This window comes from Alligator sinensis, unplaced genomic scaffold, assembly GCF_000455745.1.
Source record: "Alligator sinensis unplaced genomic scaffold, ASM45574v1 scaffold648_1, whole genome shotgun sequence".
Classification (NCBI taxonomy): Eukaryota; Metazoa; Chordata; order Crocodylia; family Alligatoridae; genus Alligator; species Alligator sinensis.
This window is the reverse complement of record NW_005842353.1, coordinates 1401263-1418649: the sequence shown is the minus strand read 5'-3', so window position 1 is coordinate 1418649 and position 17387 is coordinate 1401263. Positions and strand designations below refer to the sequence as shown.

At 44.1% G+C, this 17387-nt stretch overlaps 1 protein-coding gene across 1 annotated transcript in view; it reads left to right on the top strand.

Moving 5' to 3' along the window:
* The window catches only part of KCNH8 (potassium voltage-gated channel subfamily H member 8), a 256860-nt gene that overhangs the window by 84632 nt on the left and 154841 nt on the right, over positions 1 to 17387 (top strand). The gene's annotated exons all lie outside the window — the stretch shown is intronic.

Sequence of the window (17387 nt, the reverse complement as noted above, 5' to 3'; positions counted from 1 at the left end):
AAACACCACAAACATTAAAAACACAATAATTACATATATCAGAAACAATGCTCTGAATCCACTTCCTTCCCAAACAATGCTATAAGAATTAGTGTTACAAAAACAACTACAATTACAACTAAAAGTTAAATTTGAATCAATACTGTTATTTTTCATAATATACTTACAATCCTAGAATTCCGAGAAGCCAAATACCAAAATATGGTTTCATTCCTCAGTAGTACGGTTCAATGGGCTGGCCTCAGCAATACGATTCAATGAGCTGGGCTTACCAGTGATAGGACTACGTCCCCTTCCTTCAGTCCCTTTCGGGCACTCTGCGGCTTCCGCGTGAACTAAGGGATTCGTGTTCACGGAGAGGCTTGATTAGGTGATCAATCTAATCTGACCTTATACTTGCGATTCTTCCTTCGTTGTTCTGCAAGTGAAGTCACCTCCAAATTGGGACAGTAAGTTACAGGTTTTTATTGAGTGAGCTGCCATCATTGGGCTCCTCCTACTCAATTTATCATACCTCCCAAATTTGGGCTCGGATCTTACTCAACAGAAATTACCTTTGTTGAGCATTTTAAATTATTCTTGGGGAGACTTCCATATCACTGTAAATACTCTTTTCTTAGCAATTTGGTTAAAAGGCCTTAGGCTTTGATGTCTCGGAATTTAGGACATTTGCTTTCTTTGTAAAAAATTTCTAAAGATACAATTTAAATTAAGACTTTAAGTGAAGTCAGGACATTTCGCACGTAGCTCCAAAACAATGAGCTAGATAAGGAGATAAATCCTATCTTCTTCCTGAAACTGGCTAATGGGCAACCTTTACAAACATTCAAACTATTTCATTCAATATGACATCTATATATCCCACTTGTTTTGCAACTAGTTATGTCTTTGAAGTTTCAGCAAAGCAATTATTATTGTTCATATAACCCTATTCATATCTACTAAGATTGCCAATGGTCTTCTATGTAAAACTTCGTCTTGTTGAATACCATTCAACAAATGCAGCTGAAATGTGTTTGTGTTTAACCACAGCATAATGCATTGAAGCAACCTGATTTTCAGTAAACTGCAAGGAAACTTAGGCCAGGTATAGACATTACACTTTTACTAGTATAATTCATCAGAAAATGGTCTATAACCACAACAGAAGTTCAGCAGACAAAACTGGTTTATACCCGTAACAAAACAGAAGTTCAGCATACACAGACTAATTTAAAAACTCAGTGTAAGATTTGCACCCCCAAAGGGTGAATGTGTTCACTAACAATCTAAACCTATGCCACTTACACTGCAAAACTTAGATTGATTCTGCCTTAGACTTTTTGAATGCTTGCATCTAGCCATATAGGTCAATACAATCCACCTTACTCTTAACTTCTCTAGAACCAGTATACCCTGAATATTGCCATGAAATGTGATACACCATCTGTTAGCTCTCTTATGTTAATCTTCTCTTTGGAGTTTCAAATAAGCAGACCACAGCCATAAATACACTGTACAATCTCATCTGAAACATTACAAATGTTTTTACAAAATATTTCGACTGAAATGTTTTTTGCTGCATATTATTAGAGGGGAAAAAAACTGTTGTCCTGAAAATAACACTGACTTGAGGTCGTATGGCTAGAAACTCCTTATGGATACATTGAGATTTCAAATTTTAAAAAAAGGTTTCAAACCATCAGGGAAATGAAATGTTGTAACGGCTTTCACAGCCAAATGGTGTAGCTAGGAACTTCCCTTTTGTTAAAACTGAACTGGATAAGTTTGTGGAAGGAATGGTATGACAGGAGAGGGAAATCTGGAATACCAATCTTTGTGGGTTGTGGAGTCATGTATTTGCAGTCCTCAAATTAGGGTGTGATAGCAGCTCTTGCAGTATGGAAGGTGTCTTGAAATTCTGTACCCAGAACTTGTGGGGCTGGGAAGGAATATTTTTCCCTGTCATGAAAACTACTGGCTTCTGATTATTGTTCGTATTGACTGGGGAGTACTGATGCTCCTGCCATTACTAGGAAGCCCCGAGACTCCTAGTTAGAGATGCTTGCTTTTCTGCTCAGGATCAAACCAATCACCAAATTTGGTACCAAGAAGCAGCAATTTTGGGGTGCTTTCAGTTAATGAGTGCCTGTGTACACAAGAGACTTGGCTTGATGCCCAGGGGACCCCTTCCCATCTTATATCCCTGTGTTGCTATGTTAATATATGTTTTACAAACCAAATGTCATATGAATGAAAGAGACCACAGGCTCCTATTTTCAGTTGTCATAAATCCATATGAAATCCTTTATTCTTAATTTTTATGTGGATACCCGAATAAATAAAACTTGCACAGTGGCTAAAAACAAGCCTATGTCACTGTTGGCTACACATATAAGGAAGTTCAGATATACACAGTATTATATCAAACATAACCAGAATACACATACAGACTAGCTAAAATTTACAATAGAAAGATGGCAGAATATTAAGAATTATAACTTGTTAATTCTGCTGTTTGCTAAAAATACACTGCTTTCCTTATATATTCTTTTTGAGAAAGAATTGTAGTGCTTGTAAAATACAATGCGTCTAAAATGCTAAAGTAGATCAGAAGACTGGTATATTCTGGAAAGCAAGAAAGTTCCTTTGGATTATGAAATATAAAATGGGTTAAGATGGGTTAATAAGAAGGGCTCCGTAGTGGTCATGGGATAGCTGAATTTGTTGCTAAGTATTGAATTGTTCAATGTTTGGTGCATAATGTGATTTTCTGTCCCAGTTTATTTAATTGGGAAAAGATTATGGATAAATTAGGAGTGTATATGAATAGCACAGTATGTGTACTTGAAGCAGGTTATTTTACATGTTACTAATAATGTATAAAATAATATACATTATTAATAAATACTAGGTTTCTTACCTGCAAAATTAGACTAGCTCCCTCAGCTTTACTGGAACTATGATGATTTACACAATCTGGGGATCTGTCCTTGAGTCAGAGTTTAATCTTATATCCAAGAACAATATCATTGTGCTTATTTATCAGTTAATGGCCATCCACGCCCAAGCATGTGGAGAAAAGTGGTGATATCAAAGCTAAATCAGTCTGTGTATGAATGAAGGGTAAAATTTTCTTGTCTGAATTTCAGAATTATTTTAAACAAATTTTAGTGAGCATGATTATTTTCAATGGGAAATAATTACAAAGTAACCTCCCACTGTCATCATAATGACACTTCCAGTAACACCGTTTCCTTAGGTTTCTTGGAGCTGCTGCTATTTATCAGTCCAAGAGCATAAAACCTTTCATTACAAAAATGCTCATTGCATCAAAGTTGCAGTATCATGTTTAGCCCATGATGTAGCTGGTGTAGTTAATTATCAGTTTGTCTTATTCATGTGTTTCTGTAGACATAGTAAGTACAAATCCCTTTAATATATGTTCAGGTGAATCATTTCAGTTCTGTTGTGACTTGTTAATGATCCATGGTGCACTGATCTATAACAAAAAAAGTCAGTTACAATATTGAGATGCAGACAAAGAGCCCAAAGTGTGCAATACAATAGCTCTGGCTAAAGAATTGGATGCAAGATGCTATATTTCTAGCTCAGACTATACACCAACCCAGCACATGAGAAAAAATGCTATGCATTTTTGTACATCAGTTTGTTTGTTTATAAGGACATAATGATTTACCAAGGGCTCCATTCTGAACTTTAAGAAAGGTTAAAAAAAAGAAAAAAAGAAAAAAGTAATGCTTAGGACAAAGTTGGCATGCTATACAATATATAAACTTGCACCAAAACCCTTCAGAAATCTATGGGAATCTGGCTGTAAGGACCTAAGTTCAGGACAACATAGGCCATGTATTGCTTTATTGTTTTGGTTGATCTGTGTAATAAACTACAAGTGTTCAGATTATCTGCATCTGTGCTTCTGCCAAATACAGACAGTGCTACACTTTCATCAACAGTCGGATATGGGTCCCTGTTCATACAGATTTTATCTCCCATATACGTCTTTCTGCCTATCCAATTCCAGTTGTCTTTCTAGGCACTTTTTGATAACATCCAACATCATAACTGAAATAAGCACCATGCAACAAATATAAAAGCTCAGGTGGTCAGTATTTCTCATCTCCTCAATCACCTACAGTGTCAGATTCCTTACATGATTAGCATAAAGCATATAGAGTGCTGTGTAGTAGAACCATTTTCTGATCAGAGTTGCAGTGTAGGATGCCTCTTGGAGAATTTAAGTGCAAATCACAATTGGCTTTTCAACTTTGTTACTTAGGTTTGAGGCTTGCTAGTGGCAAAACCAAGTATAGTGTATCATTCACTTCACCAAGAGTCAGCTTGCATATCATGAAATGCCATTGTCTTTCCTCAAGCTATTTGCATTCCATTGTGTTTCTTTTTACAAGTGTGTATGAGAGTTGAAAGCTATCTGTAATTTATATATTATTGACTTGAATTGTTGTCATACTTGGAGAATGTGTTAAATTAGGATTATTATCAGTATTGCACAACAGAGATGGTAGAACAACGCTGTGGTTTTATATTGACTTAACTCCTGATTCAGCATTTTTCAGGATTGGGCTATCCCTCTGTCCATACTTAAGGTCCATTCATTGCTCCATCTAGGGAGTGCTCCTGCTAATGACACTTTTGAACTATGCATGTGAAATTGGCTACAGATGCACTTTATTCATAGGTGGGGAGCTTGGAGAATAGCTGATGGATAGAGCTGAAACTTTATACTTCTGAAATAGATGTGGAGTTCCAAAAGTCCCAGACGCTGGCATTATGAAACTCCGTGAGAATCTCGGCTTTCATTTGAAAAAAAAAATATCTAGGCCTTGTGATTACAAAGAAAATGTGAACCTAAAGATTCATAAGACAAAAGGTAAATAAAAGAATCCCTGATTTTTTATTTTTTAAATCTAATTTTTAGTCACCTACATGATATTTTGGGGGTCTAATTCATATATTAGAATGTTTGGAGTTTGCAGTAATTCAGGTCATAAACTCCTCTCACAAGAAGAGTGCTGTATTTACTTGAATAGAAGATGACCCTGATGATAAGACACCCCTCCCCCCAGCCAAAAAAAAAAATTGATTCTATATAGAGGGAAGTTATAAACTTATTATAATTTTCCAGGTACAGAATCTAATTATTGGAGGTTTGCCTTGAATACGTCCCCTTCCCACTGCTACAGCAAGGAAAATAAATTCGGGAAATCAGGTAGCCCCTGTGCTCTCTGCTTTCCCACAATTTTTTCCCCTGGCAGCCCCTTCTCCCACTCCTTAATGTCCGACCCTGCTCTCCCTGAGTACATGGAAGTAAGGAGCACATTTGAAAACAATAACTTTGAAATTAAACATGGCTGTAGCAATTTGCATATAGTACCCATACACTGAATTCATCCAGAATTGATGCATGTTACCTTTTTTTGAAACTGCTGCAAGTGTTAGCACAGGTACTCCATAAACACATTTTAAGCAGCACTTTGGCACCTACTTATGTGTAGTACAAACTCTATTTTTGCAGAAAATAAATATTTCTACATAAATAAATACACACACACATGCACCCCTATACCTCTATGGACCTACGTCATGACAAGTGTATTTTGGACTGTCAAGTAACCCAAACATTTAGAGTTACAGCATCATCATCCCCTTTACAATAATTACACTGTGCATCCATGCACTGTGCTCCTGTGTGCCTGTCACTATCTCCTTTAACCATTATAATTATGTAAAACCACCTTCACTCTTTCTACCCCTGCTCCCTTCCCCTCCTCATCCCCACCCTTGTACCCCTCCATTTTCTTTCCCCAGTCCTTAATCTATGTAGTCTTCATTGTCTTCCTCTTCTATGTCATCCTCATTGCTCGCCCCCACTTCATTGCTATCGTCATTGTCCTCATCATCCATTGTCCTTGTCCTCATCCTCTCCAGGGGTCCCATCTCCAAACAGTCCGTGCCAGTATCCTCTCCTCCACATATCCTCTGCTATAGTCTCCCCATTGTCTTCTCTTGTCTTCACGTAGTACTACTGCAGCTCATTCCCATTCTGATGCAATCCTCAACTGCCTGTACATGAGCAGGTTACTGGTCTTTCCACAGGGCATTTCTGAAGCAGGAAATGAACTGGTTAAAGTGGCCTGTTGGGGTCACTTGCTGCTTGGTTAGGTATCTGAACAGCACCACCTCTCTGGTTAGGATCTTGACCCCTGTCACCATCATGAGGAGTATAACTACTATCCTCCATGCCTCCCTGGGAGATAGCCCCAAAGAAAGTAGTCAATTGTTTCCTTCTTCCATTGGCATGTTTCCCTGGGGCAGGCTGGTGAGCCTTTCTGCCCCTCTCTGTGTTTCAGTGGCTACACTGGGAGTGGCTGGTGGGTTACCTGCCCATGCAAGTTCCTGTGTTCCTTCTACAAGTCTTTGTGGAAAATACATTCTCAAATGGCCTGGCAGCTGTCACCAGGTAGTACATCCCCAGGTTACAGTCTAACCACCTATTTCATTTTACAGTGGTTTTTTAGCATTTCTGGGTTTTCATTATTTAATTTGTATTTCTTTCAGAAGATCTTTGACCCCCAGTTCATCTTGTACAGGCTGGGCCTTGCAAACTTCCCCCATCTGGAGCCCCAGAAGAAGATGCATGTTGCCCTCTAGACTTGACAGATGATTTGTTTTGAGGCAGAGGGGAAGACCAGTGCATTATACAAAAACACCAGCAGCAACACTGCCCTTGTGAGCACCCTGACCCATCCCTCCATTGAAGGATGACACAAGTTCCATAGTCCTGGTCTCTGTTTGACCTTGGCCTTGGTTTTCTCCCACAGTTTCTGGTCTGTTATCTCTGGGTCGAAAACCACCCTGAGGATCCTTATCCCATAATGGAGGGGTGGAGATCTCCAGGAAAGGCAGGTCCCTGAGCTTGCCCAGTGCTAGACAGGTGCTCTCACTCACATTGAGCTTGGCCCCTGCCACCACTCCATACACCTGGGTATGTTGTAGCACTCTTTTCACTCACCACTTCTCCCTGCACAGGACATTGAGGTCATCCATGTAGGCCAGGAATCTTGTCCCTGCCCTGTTGCCCCTGGAGATCTCCACTCTGTGGATTTTGGGGTTTTACCTGAGCCACTGGGCTAGCAGGTCCATCACACAGATTAAGAGGACTGGAGAGAGCAAGCATCCCTGCTACATGTCCAATTCCACTGAGATTGGGGTGGTCAGGAACCTGTTCACCAGCACCCTGCTGCTCATGTTGGTGTACAGTGTTTTTATCCATCCAACAAAGGTCTGGAAGATGGTGCCTCCCCACCCCCAATTCTTCAGCGTCTCAAACAGGAATGGGTGGAACACTTGGCCAAAGGCTTTCTGCAGATCGAGGTTTAGCACCAACATCCATCCCTGTTGGTGCCACAGTATGTCTCACAGTTGTGGCAGGTCTCCATGTATCTGCTGCCCCAGCACCATGCATGACTGGTCCTCTTGATTACTACCCCATAACAGACTTAAAACACTCAGCCAAAACTTTGGCCATCATCTTATAGTTGAAATTCAGGAGTGTTATGCATCTCCAGTTTCTTGACTCCTCCCTTGCCCCCTTCTTGTACAGAAGGGTTATGAGGCCCTAATCCATCCAGCCCCCAGGTGGCCCTCCTGCAGCTGTTCCCTCTACACCTTCAGCGGGTACAGGCCCACCTGGTCCCAGAAAGTGACATAGAACTCCTTGGAGGAGCCATCTGCCCCAGGAGTCATACTGTTCTTGAAGCTTTGGAGAGTTTTGATGGTTTCCTCTAACATCCAGTTTCTGGCCCTCATCTTCCCCAAGGTCCCAGGTGAGCTCCTGCATGGCCCCTAGGTCCTCTACAGCTCTTAGTAGAAGGTTGCTGTTGTATCCAGCATCCCTTCATTCAGCCAGTGGCCCATCCTGGCTCTGTCCACCAAACTGGTCATGATCTCCCTCCTGGTCTTCAACCTGCCAAAGTGAGCAGACTAATTCTCCACCTCCTTCAGCCAGGGGGCCCATATCTTCCTGGCCTGTTCCTTGTACCAGGCCCTGATCCAAGCTTTCACCTCCATCATGGCCTCCCTCACATCCTAACCCCCAGCTGGCTGCTTGTGCAGGCTGTGCAACTTGTGGTTTAGGCATTTGTACCGCCTTCTCTGGATCCAGGGTTGTCTCCTACCAGCTTGTTGGAAGAAAGCTCTCATTCTCTCTTTTACAACAGTCCACTACTCTGTGTGGTTCTGGTACCCAGCTCTGAGGGTTCTCTACCCTGCATAGCGCTGCCTAAACTCCCTCTGGGTCTTTTTGTAGTCCAGGAGGCTCACATTCAACTTTAACATGCCCCTGCCTCTCTCAGGCTTCTCCCCCATCTCTGCCTTCACTGTCAGGAGACAGTGGTCTGAGAAGCAGACAGATGTGGATTTGGATTTCATTACCAACCACTCCTTGGGAAGGAAGACTAAGTCTATGTGTAACTGTGTCTTCCACATGGGGTCCACCCAGGTGAAATTACCCCCAGGTGTTTGAGGTCCTTTGCTCACATCCACCAGGCTGTGGTCACAGATCAGTTGTTTCAGCAGCCTAGAGGATCTGTCCAGGCCTATTGTTTGCCCTCCACTTACTCTGTCTCCCTCGTCAATGATGCAGTTGAAGTCTCCTGTGATCATCACTGTCTGGGTAGTGAGCATTGTCACAGTTATGTTTTCTAAGAAGGGATACCTCATTTCCCTATTAGCTGGTGCATAAACATTTAGGAGGTCAAATTTCCTTCTGTTTTAAGGGTGACTTGCAGAAGCTTGCCTGCAACAATTTCTCTGTGCTGTAGGAGGCACACTCCGTTTCCTTTCAGGAGGATTCTGACACCAGCTGCTCTATTGTCATTTGATCCACTTCACAATTGGAAAGCTGTGTGTGTGTGTGTGTGTGTGTGTGTGTGTGTGTGTGTGTGTGTGTGTGTCCCATCTGTTTTGAACAAAGCATAGTTTTTAGAGCTGGGCACACCATGTTCCTGGAGACATAATGTCTTCTTGTAGTTGCCCTAGGCCCTGTTCTATTGTGTCCCATTTTTCTTTCTTTAGTAGGCTTCTTACATTCAGTGGAAAGATTAGTATTCCCATAATGAAAGCAGTGAGGGGAGGGAATGGGGAGTGAAAGTTTTACTTTTTTAATTTCTTCTTGTGTTTAGGATCTTTGTTCAGGTACAAGCTTCCTCCCTCCCCTCATTTGCACCTCTGGAGGCGCAGATCTTTTTTTTCCAGGTGGTTTTAGGGGACACTTGAGTCTTCCTGTGATTTTGCTTCTGTGTCCAGCCATCCTGATTTGTCTCTGGGTTCCAAGCTGGGTAGGCATGATATTAGTCCAAAGGCTCATGCTTTATCACATAGTGCATCGGGCTGGGCCCCAATAGAGTCAACAGCGTTTCAAGCTGCGGTGACCCCACAGTTCATCACTGCTCAGTATGTGTATGTTCTCCAAATACCCCTCCCCCTCCCCAAGGATCCATGTGGTAATTAACCCATACTCCTGACTGGATCTGGGTGTTCTTGTCATGGGTCCTGGGATACTCCAAAAATTCATATGCAGATAAGGCACACATCAACCTACTCCAGCTCCCCCACAGGGAGGGCAGGGCCACACTAATCATATGCTCCAGGTCGAGAGAAGGGCTGACAGGAATTCTGGTTTATCTTTTTTGGGCCCAATTTTGTCATGTTTAACAAGCATTTATGGCTAGTGAAGAAACAGGACTCATTAGAAGTGGGAAAGAAAGGTGCAGCTCAGCTGTGGGCATAAAGAGGAAGTCAAAATGTATGCAATGGTAGTGGCTGTCTGTGACTTCAGAAAGAGTCAGTGGTGAGGGGTACTGCACTTAATGGACACTAGCATATGTTTTATTCAGATGGACTGCAGTAGCCTATTTTTTAGGTAGATTCCCATTGGCATGTTTGCCCAATGTGGGCCATGTATTTTGTAGTCATGCTCAGTGTTGGCTGCATTCAATCAGCTTCATAGTTGGTTTCCATTACTGAGCACATGCTGCTTTTAGCAGTATTTTAATGATAGACAGTGGCTTTGGTGAGATGTCCTTGTATGCGATTATAAGACAAGGAGCTTTTCCACCTCGTCTTGTATTTGAGTAAATGTGGAATCTGTTTTTTTTTTTTTAATGCAGCTGGCCTATTAGTCTTTAATTCACTTAATCCTCCCTGAAGACAGAGTTGGTATTCCATGTTAGTTTGAAATCAGGCAGAAGGAAGGCCAGAGTGGTTGCTTAGAGATGAACTGGTTCAGAGGTATGACCTTTCACAGGCAACAACCTATTTCACCAGTAGCATCTGATGAAGTAGGTTATTGTCTATGAGAGGTCATACCTCTGACCCAGTAAATCTCTAAGTGATCATTTCCTATCAAGATACTTGGAGTAACTTAATTTAATTAACAGTGATCAAATCACTGTTCCAACAAACATTAACCTTTTTCACTATGCCATATTTGCACATAGCATTTTAGAGAACAACTTACCCATTACCCAGTTTACCACATCATTGTGAAATGATGTACTTTTGGGTGTTATTATAACATCTTCTTAAACTTCAGAATAGAAAATGAGACATTTGAGACCATCCTGATTGATTCAAGTCAATACAGGGAACAAAAGAGCAGCACAGCCCTTTACAGCCCTGGTAATGATTGCCAATTAACTTGCATGATCCATGGTTAACTTACAGACATATGCAACATTGTATAATTTTTACAAAGGGGAAAAAGTATTAGTACATTTTATCTTGCATACTTCACAGGTACTTAAAGCAGTATAATTGAAAGGTACCTCTATAGAATCCCAGGATAGAAGGCTTTCTCTGGAAAAAAATGCTCTGTCCATTTACACTCTCAGTGATAAAAAGAAAACCACTGCATTTTCATGCTGGCCTTGAGCTAGCCACTGAACTATTTTTTAGAGTGTTCCACCAGGGTCTGCCTGTTTTAAGGCTATCGCTTACTCCTATGAAGTAATTTGAGTTTTGCCATAGGTTTCAGGGGAGCAGAACTGGACCTGTGGACTTTAATGTCTGCTTGGCAGATAACCCCAATCTATATAAACAGTTATTGTAATATTTCTGTTTTAAATGTATTTGTGTTATAATTTTGTGTGCCTCAGTTTATCTCACTAGTCTGTGCATGGGGAATGAAGGGATAAGTTTCACAGTTACCTGCATGCTGGAAGAGATGAGATGGACCTATAGTATCAACAGACTCGAACAACTTTTGTTGATGGACATGTCAAGAGAGATGGGATTACTAGTCACACTCAGGTGGCTCCCAGAAAGCTGAATTTGATAAACATGACAATAGGAGAATAGGCTGGACAAGGAGGATGTCAGGTCCTGGATGGTGGAGTTTGAAAACAGTGACTAGCAGAGGAGTTTTGGAGGCCTGGGGATCTGGGTAGGCTGGAAAGGGACCAGCTCAGTAACTTTAGGATGCTAGGACTGCTGGACTGAGCAGAGAAGGACTTCTTCATTCTTTGGAGGAGGCAGAGGACCTTTGGCTATGTGGTCTTTGCTCCACTAAAACAACTTTACAGCTGGAACCAGCTTTTCTTCTTAGCACTTCAGGTTGCACTTGTTCTCCCCAACAAGAGAGAAAGTTTCTCTTTTAGGAACTAAACCAGAAGCCATCTCCTTGAGCCAGGGCCACAGAACAATCGGTGAGGTTTGGGGACCAAAAAGCCAGTGTCTCTGTGTGGGAAGGAGCCAGGGTTCCTCCTCCCCTCCCTACTCCCCTGCACTTTAGAAGCTATGCCTAGGCTGCTTTTAAAGGGGTACTGTCAGAGACTAGCCAAGGTCCTGAGCAAACACTCCTGAGGAGCTGTGGCATGATTGTTTTAAGAATTTATAGCAGAAAATTGCTTTAAACTGGTGCTTTTCATTATTAATCTGAGCATTAATCGCTCAACTAATTCCACTAAACCACTTAAAATGAGCTCTGTTGAACTAGTATGTAATATGTCTCTGAAACTGAGTGCCTAACCTTTGTAGCAGACCCTGCCAACCAGGCTGGAATTTCTCCAGAATATTCTACAATGCTAATGCCGACATGAAAACATGGTTCGTGATTGTGCTAAAGAAGAAATAAAAAGCAAAAGATCTTTGTCAGAAGGAATTTGCTTTTCATGCTCTCCCTTTCTAAAAAAATACCTTTGCACAAGAGCCAAGTCTAATCTTCTAGCCTAATCCTAGAAAGTTAATCTTTTTTTTTTTTAAATTGTGCAGCCAAGTAGGAATATTTTTTTAAGTAATTTCTATTTCTATATTTCTGTTTGACAAATAACAGCTGATCATCTTAGCTGTACAATGTTAACTTTAAGCTATTGTTTTATTTTTTAAAAAGTAACAACCTTCCATCAATAACAGTAAGCTGAACAGTAAGCAGAGAGCGGTGGCTCTGGGCTAAGCAGCTCAGGTAAGGGACTGCCTTAAAGAGGCTTTTCTCAGTGCTAGTGATTTGGGGTGGCTGATTGGTGCTAGAGTGTTTGCCTAGTGCCTGGTGTGTGTGTTTGGGGTTTTTGTTTTTTTTTCTTTTTCCCTGCCCTTCCTCCTCCTAGGGTGACTGAATGACAGAGCTTGCTCTGGGTGGAACTAATTTAAATAATTGAGGGGTGGAGAGAACAGAGGGCAGCAAATGGAGAGGAAGTTCGCTTAAAGAATTTGCCTGAGGGGGGAGCCAGAGAGCAGGAGACTCTGCATGGGTGTGTTTGAGTGTGGGCAAGGGCCCTGGTGGACATGTTTGGTGTGTGGGTTCTTGTGGTGTGTCTTTTTTCCTCTTCCTCCCCCCCCCCACCTTTTCTTTTTTTCCTTAAAGCTTAGGTGTTCTCTAGGGAGCAGAGGAGGCACAAATGGAGTGTGGGTTAGTTGCTGTGACCTGTGGGATATGCCATGTTTGTGTTCCTCCCAGAGCATCAATAGCACTTTATCTGTACTAAGCGTAAGCTGGTGTCCACTTTGGAGGAGAAGATGCAAAGATTAGAAGCACAAGTATCCATGCTACATTGCATCTGGGACTAGGAAGATTACTCGGATAAGAGTTATGAGAGGCTGGTACTACACAGGGTAAAGGGCAATGAGGAGAAGTGGCAGCTTGAGATGGTTTGAAGAAGGAGCCCCTGCCCCACCCCCCAGAAGCAGCAGATTGAAGTTAGCAGCTGCTTTCAAGGACTCTGCTTTGGAACTGATGAGGAAAAGGCAAAAGAGAGGAAATCTGCCGGCATGAAGCATAAGAGGCAGCATCCTAAAGAGCAGGAAGTGCAAGGCCCAAAGGACAGGGGTTTCAGGATCACTGCACCAAGAAGGAAAAGAAGAATGGTAGTGGTTGGTGACTCCCCTGTGCAGAGGATAATTTGTCATCTAGATTTGGGGGTCCCAGAAGGTGTGCTGCTTGCCTGGAGCCTTAATTCAGGACATCACAGAGAGACTGCCAAAACTCATCAATCCTTCAAACCACTATGGTGACCCCATGGCTCACCAAAAGCATACGGGAATGTCTCCTAGCTAAAAAGGAGGCATACGCCCAATGGAAGGGAGGGGCCATCACCAGAGAGGACTATACCTCGGTTGCTCAGGGCTAGAGGGGGATGGTCAGGAAGGCCAAGGCGAAGATGGAACTGGGACTCGCTACCCAGATCAAGGACAACAAGAAGTCCTTTTTTAAATACATAGGGGGTAAAAAGAAGGTACTGGGTAACGTGGGGGGACACGCTAGGAAATCTGGTTGTCGCACCAGACAGCAAAGCTAACCTATTTAACAATTAATTTCTTTGCCTCCATTTTTCTGAGCAGGGACCGGGTCACCCCCCACCACCGGGACCCCCATAGGACCCAGGGGAGGTGCACCCAGGCCTAGGGTCAGTGAGGACCTAGTCAGGGAACTTCTGGAGGGACTGGACATATTTAAATCAGTAGGTCCTGATGATCTCTATCCCAGAGTGCTGAGGGAATTAGCAAAGGTCATTGCGGGACCCCTGGTACAGCTCTACAAGCACTCATGGTGCTCTGGCATGATGCCAGAGGACTGGAAAAGGGCCAATGTAGTTCCCACTTTCAAAAAAGGGAGGAAGGAGGACCCAGGAAATTATAGGCCAGTCAGTCTTACCTCGATCCTGGGTAAGCTTTTTGAGAGAATTATCCTGGTGCATGTCTGCAAGGGGTCAGTAGGGGAGATTATGCTTAGGGGCAATCAGCATGGGTTCATTAGAGGCAGGTCCTGTCAGACCAACCTGGTGGCCTTCTATGACCAGGTCACAAAATCCTTAGATGCAGGGGTAGCAGTGGATGTAGTCTTTCTGGACTTCAGGAAGGCCTTCGACACTGTCTCTCACCCCATCCTCATTAAAAAACTAGGAGACTGTGGCGTTGACACCTACACAGTCAAATGGGTCACTAGTTGGCTGGAGGACGACACCCAGAGAGTGATGGAGGATGGGTCTTATTTGACCTGGAGGGATGTGGGTTGCTGGGGCCCCCAGGGCTCAGTCCTCAGGCCCGCACTGTTCAACATCTTCATCAGCGACTTGGATGAGGGAGTAAAAAGCACCCTGTTCAAATTCGCAGACGACACTAAGATGTGGACAGAAGTAGGCATGCTACAAGGGAGGAATAGGCTGCAATCAGACCTAGACAGGTTACTGGGGTGGGCAGATGAGAACAGGATGGGTTTCAACACTGACAGGTACAAGGTACTGCACCTGGGGAGGAAGAACCAGCAGCATACCTACAGGCTGGGGAACTCCCTTCTCGTCAGTGCAGAGGCAGAAAAGGATCTTGGAGTCATTATTGATGCCAAAATGAATATGGGCCAAAAATGTGGGGACGCGGTCAGGAAGGCCAACCGTACCTTGTCGTGCATCCACAGATGCATCTCAGTCAGGTCCAAGGAGGTGATCCTCCCCCTCTATGCAACACTGGTCAGGCCTCAGTTGGAGTACTGCATCCAGTTCTGGGTGCCACACTTCAGGAGGGATGTAGACAACATGAAGAGGGTCCAGAGGAGGGCCACCCACATGATCAGGGGTCAGCAGGACAGGCCCTACGGGGAGAGGCTACAGGACCTGAACCTATTCAGCCTCCACAGGAAAAGGCTCAGGGTGGATCTAGTGGCTGTTTACAAACTAGTCAGGGGGGACCAGCAGGCATTGGGAGAGTCCCTGTTCCTTCGAGCACTATCAGGAGTGACAAGAAATAACGGTCACAAGCTGGCAGAGGGTAGATTCAGGCTAGATATCAGGAGGTGCTACTTCACTGTCAGGGTGGCTAGGATCTAGAACCAACTTTGAAGAGAAGTGGTGCTGGCTCCTACCCTGGGGGTCTTTAAAAGGATGCTAGATGAACACATTGCCAGGGTCGTTTGACCCCAGTACTTTTTCCTGCCATGGCAGGGGGTCGGACTTGATGATCTGCTCAGGTCCCTTTTGACCCTATCAACTATGAAACACTACGCCTTTCTGTTTGTCCATGTAGGCACATCAGTACCACCAAGCATGACACAAAGCAGATCAGAGATGATTATGAGGCTCTTAGCAAGAGGTTAAGGAGACTGGAGCACACGTGGTGTTCTCATTGATTCTTCCCATGGAAGACAAGGGTTTGTGCATATCCTGGAAGTTGAATAGTGGTGTCAATGTGAAGGCGATGACTTCTTTGACAATAATCAATGTTCTTGGGAGGAAGAGTGCTAGAAGTGGGAAAAGCATCTTTGGGCATCATCTGGCCAACCTAGTAAGGTGGGCTTTAAACTAGGTTCCACATGGGATAGAGGTAACTGAGGACACCATCCAGATAGGAAAGGACTTTAAGAGACAACTCAACTTTGGGAAAGGGTCAGAGAGCTACTGGACTGCAAAAAGTGGTGCAAAAGGAAAGAGAGGAAGTCAAACTTCAGAGCACATCCAATGCATGTATACAAATGTGAGAAGTATGGGGAAAAATGAAATGAGCTGGGAACTGCAGCCTGTGGAAAGAACTATGACCTGGTTAGTATCACTGGGACCTGGTAGGACAGCTGTTATGACTGGAATCAGTATCGAGGACTATGCTCTCTTTCGGAAGGACAGGGTTTAGAGAAAAGGTGGTGGTGTTGCCTTGTATGTCAGTGTATGCTCTGGGCCTCATCACCAACCTCACTAGCTGCTTGCCAATGCTTCTTCTCACACAAGAGCCATCGTGTTTCCTTATCTTAGGAGTTCAGGACTGTCTTCTCATGAAACTTGCCTGCCACAATTTCTAGTTCTTACAACCGAGAGGTGTTCAGTCCTGTTTGTTGCAGCCCTAAGCTCTTCATCTGGAAATTGCTAGACTCTAGGACTGTGCGAAACAGCACTGTTTTGTTTCAACTTCTGTTTCACTATTTTGAAGTGACAGTGTTTTACTTCATTGTTTCCTTTCATTTTGAAGCACCGTTCCATTGCATTTCATAGAAACTGTTTCACTGATTCGACGCGTTTCGACGGTTCGCCCTTAGGCTATAATGGGGAATCATGAAAATGCTTATAACGTTGTCATTTCTTGCCCAATTCAGATGAAAATTGCAGGTATGGTAGCCCCTTCTGAGGGCATTAAGCCTGCCAAGCTTCAAGGAGATAGGTTCTGGGAAACTGTACCCCAAGGTGCTGACAAGCAAAATTCATATCACTTGCCAACAGCAGCAGCCTCCTGTCATCCTCCACACAGATCTGGGGGCCATCACTCCTGGAAGGGCTGTGGAGTTGTGCTGGACTCCTCCCAGGGGTGCAGGTCCCCAGATCTGTGCTTGAGAAGAAAGAAGGCTGCTGCTGCCACCTGGGACCAGCCCACACCCAGCACCAGGAAGACTGGTACTGCCACTGGCCCCAGGCAGCAGCAGCAGCCTCCTGTCATCCCATGCACAGATCTGGGGGCCCACGCCCCCAGGAGGAGTCCAGCAGTGCTAGTAGGGCAGATTAAGCTCCATGGGGCTGGCAGAGCTGCTCGGAGTGCAGCCCTGGCTCTCCCCGCTTCCCATTGCCAGACTACAACCTGAGAGGCTCTGCCAGCCCCATGGAGCTCAGCCTGGCAGTGGGAGAGCCAGTGGCGGAGCCACTCAGAGTGCAATCATGGCCAGTGGCTCTCCCCCACCTCCTGCCACCAGGCTTAGCTCCATGGGGCTGGTGGAGCTGGTCGGAGTGCAACCTGAGGGTGGGAGGCAGGGGAGAGCCAGGGCTGCACTCTGAGTGGCTCCACCAGCTCCACAGAGCTCAGCCCGGTGACAGGAGACAAAGCGCAGCCCTGGCTCTTCCTCCTGCCACTGGGCCAAGCTCCATGGGGCTGGCAGAGCTGGTCAGAGTGTGCTCCAGCGGGGG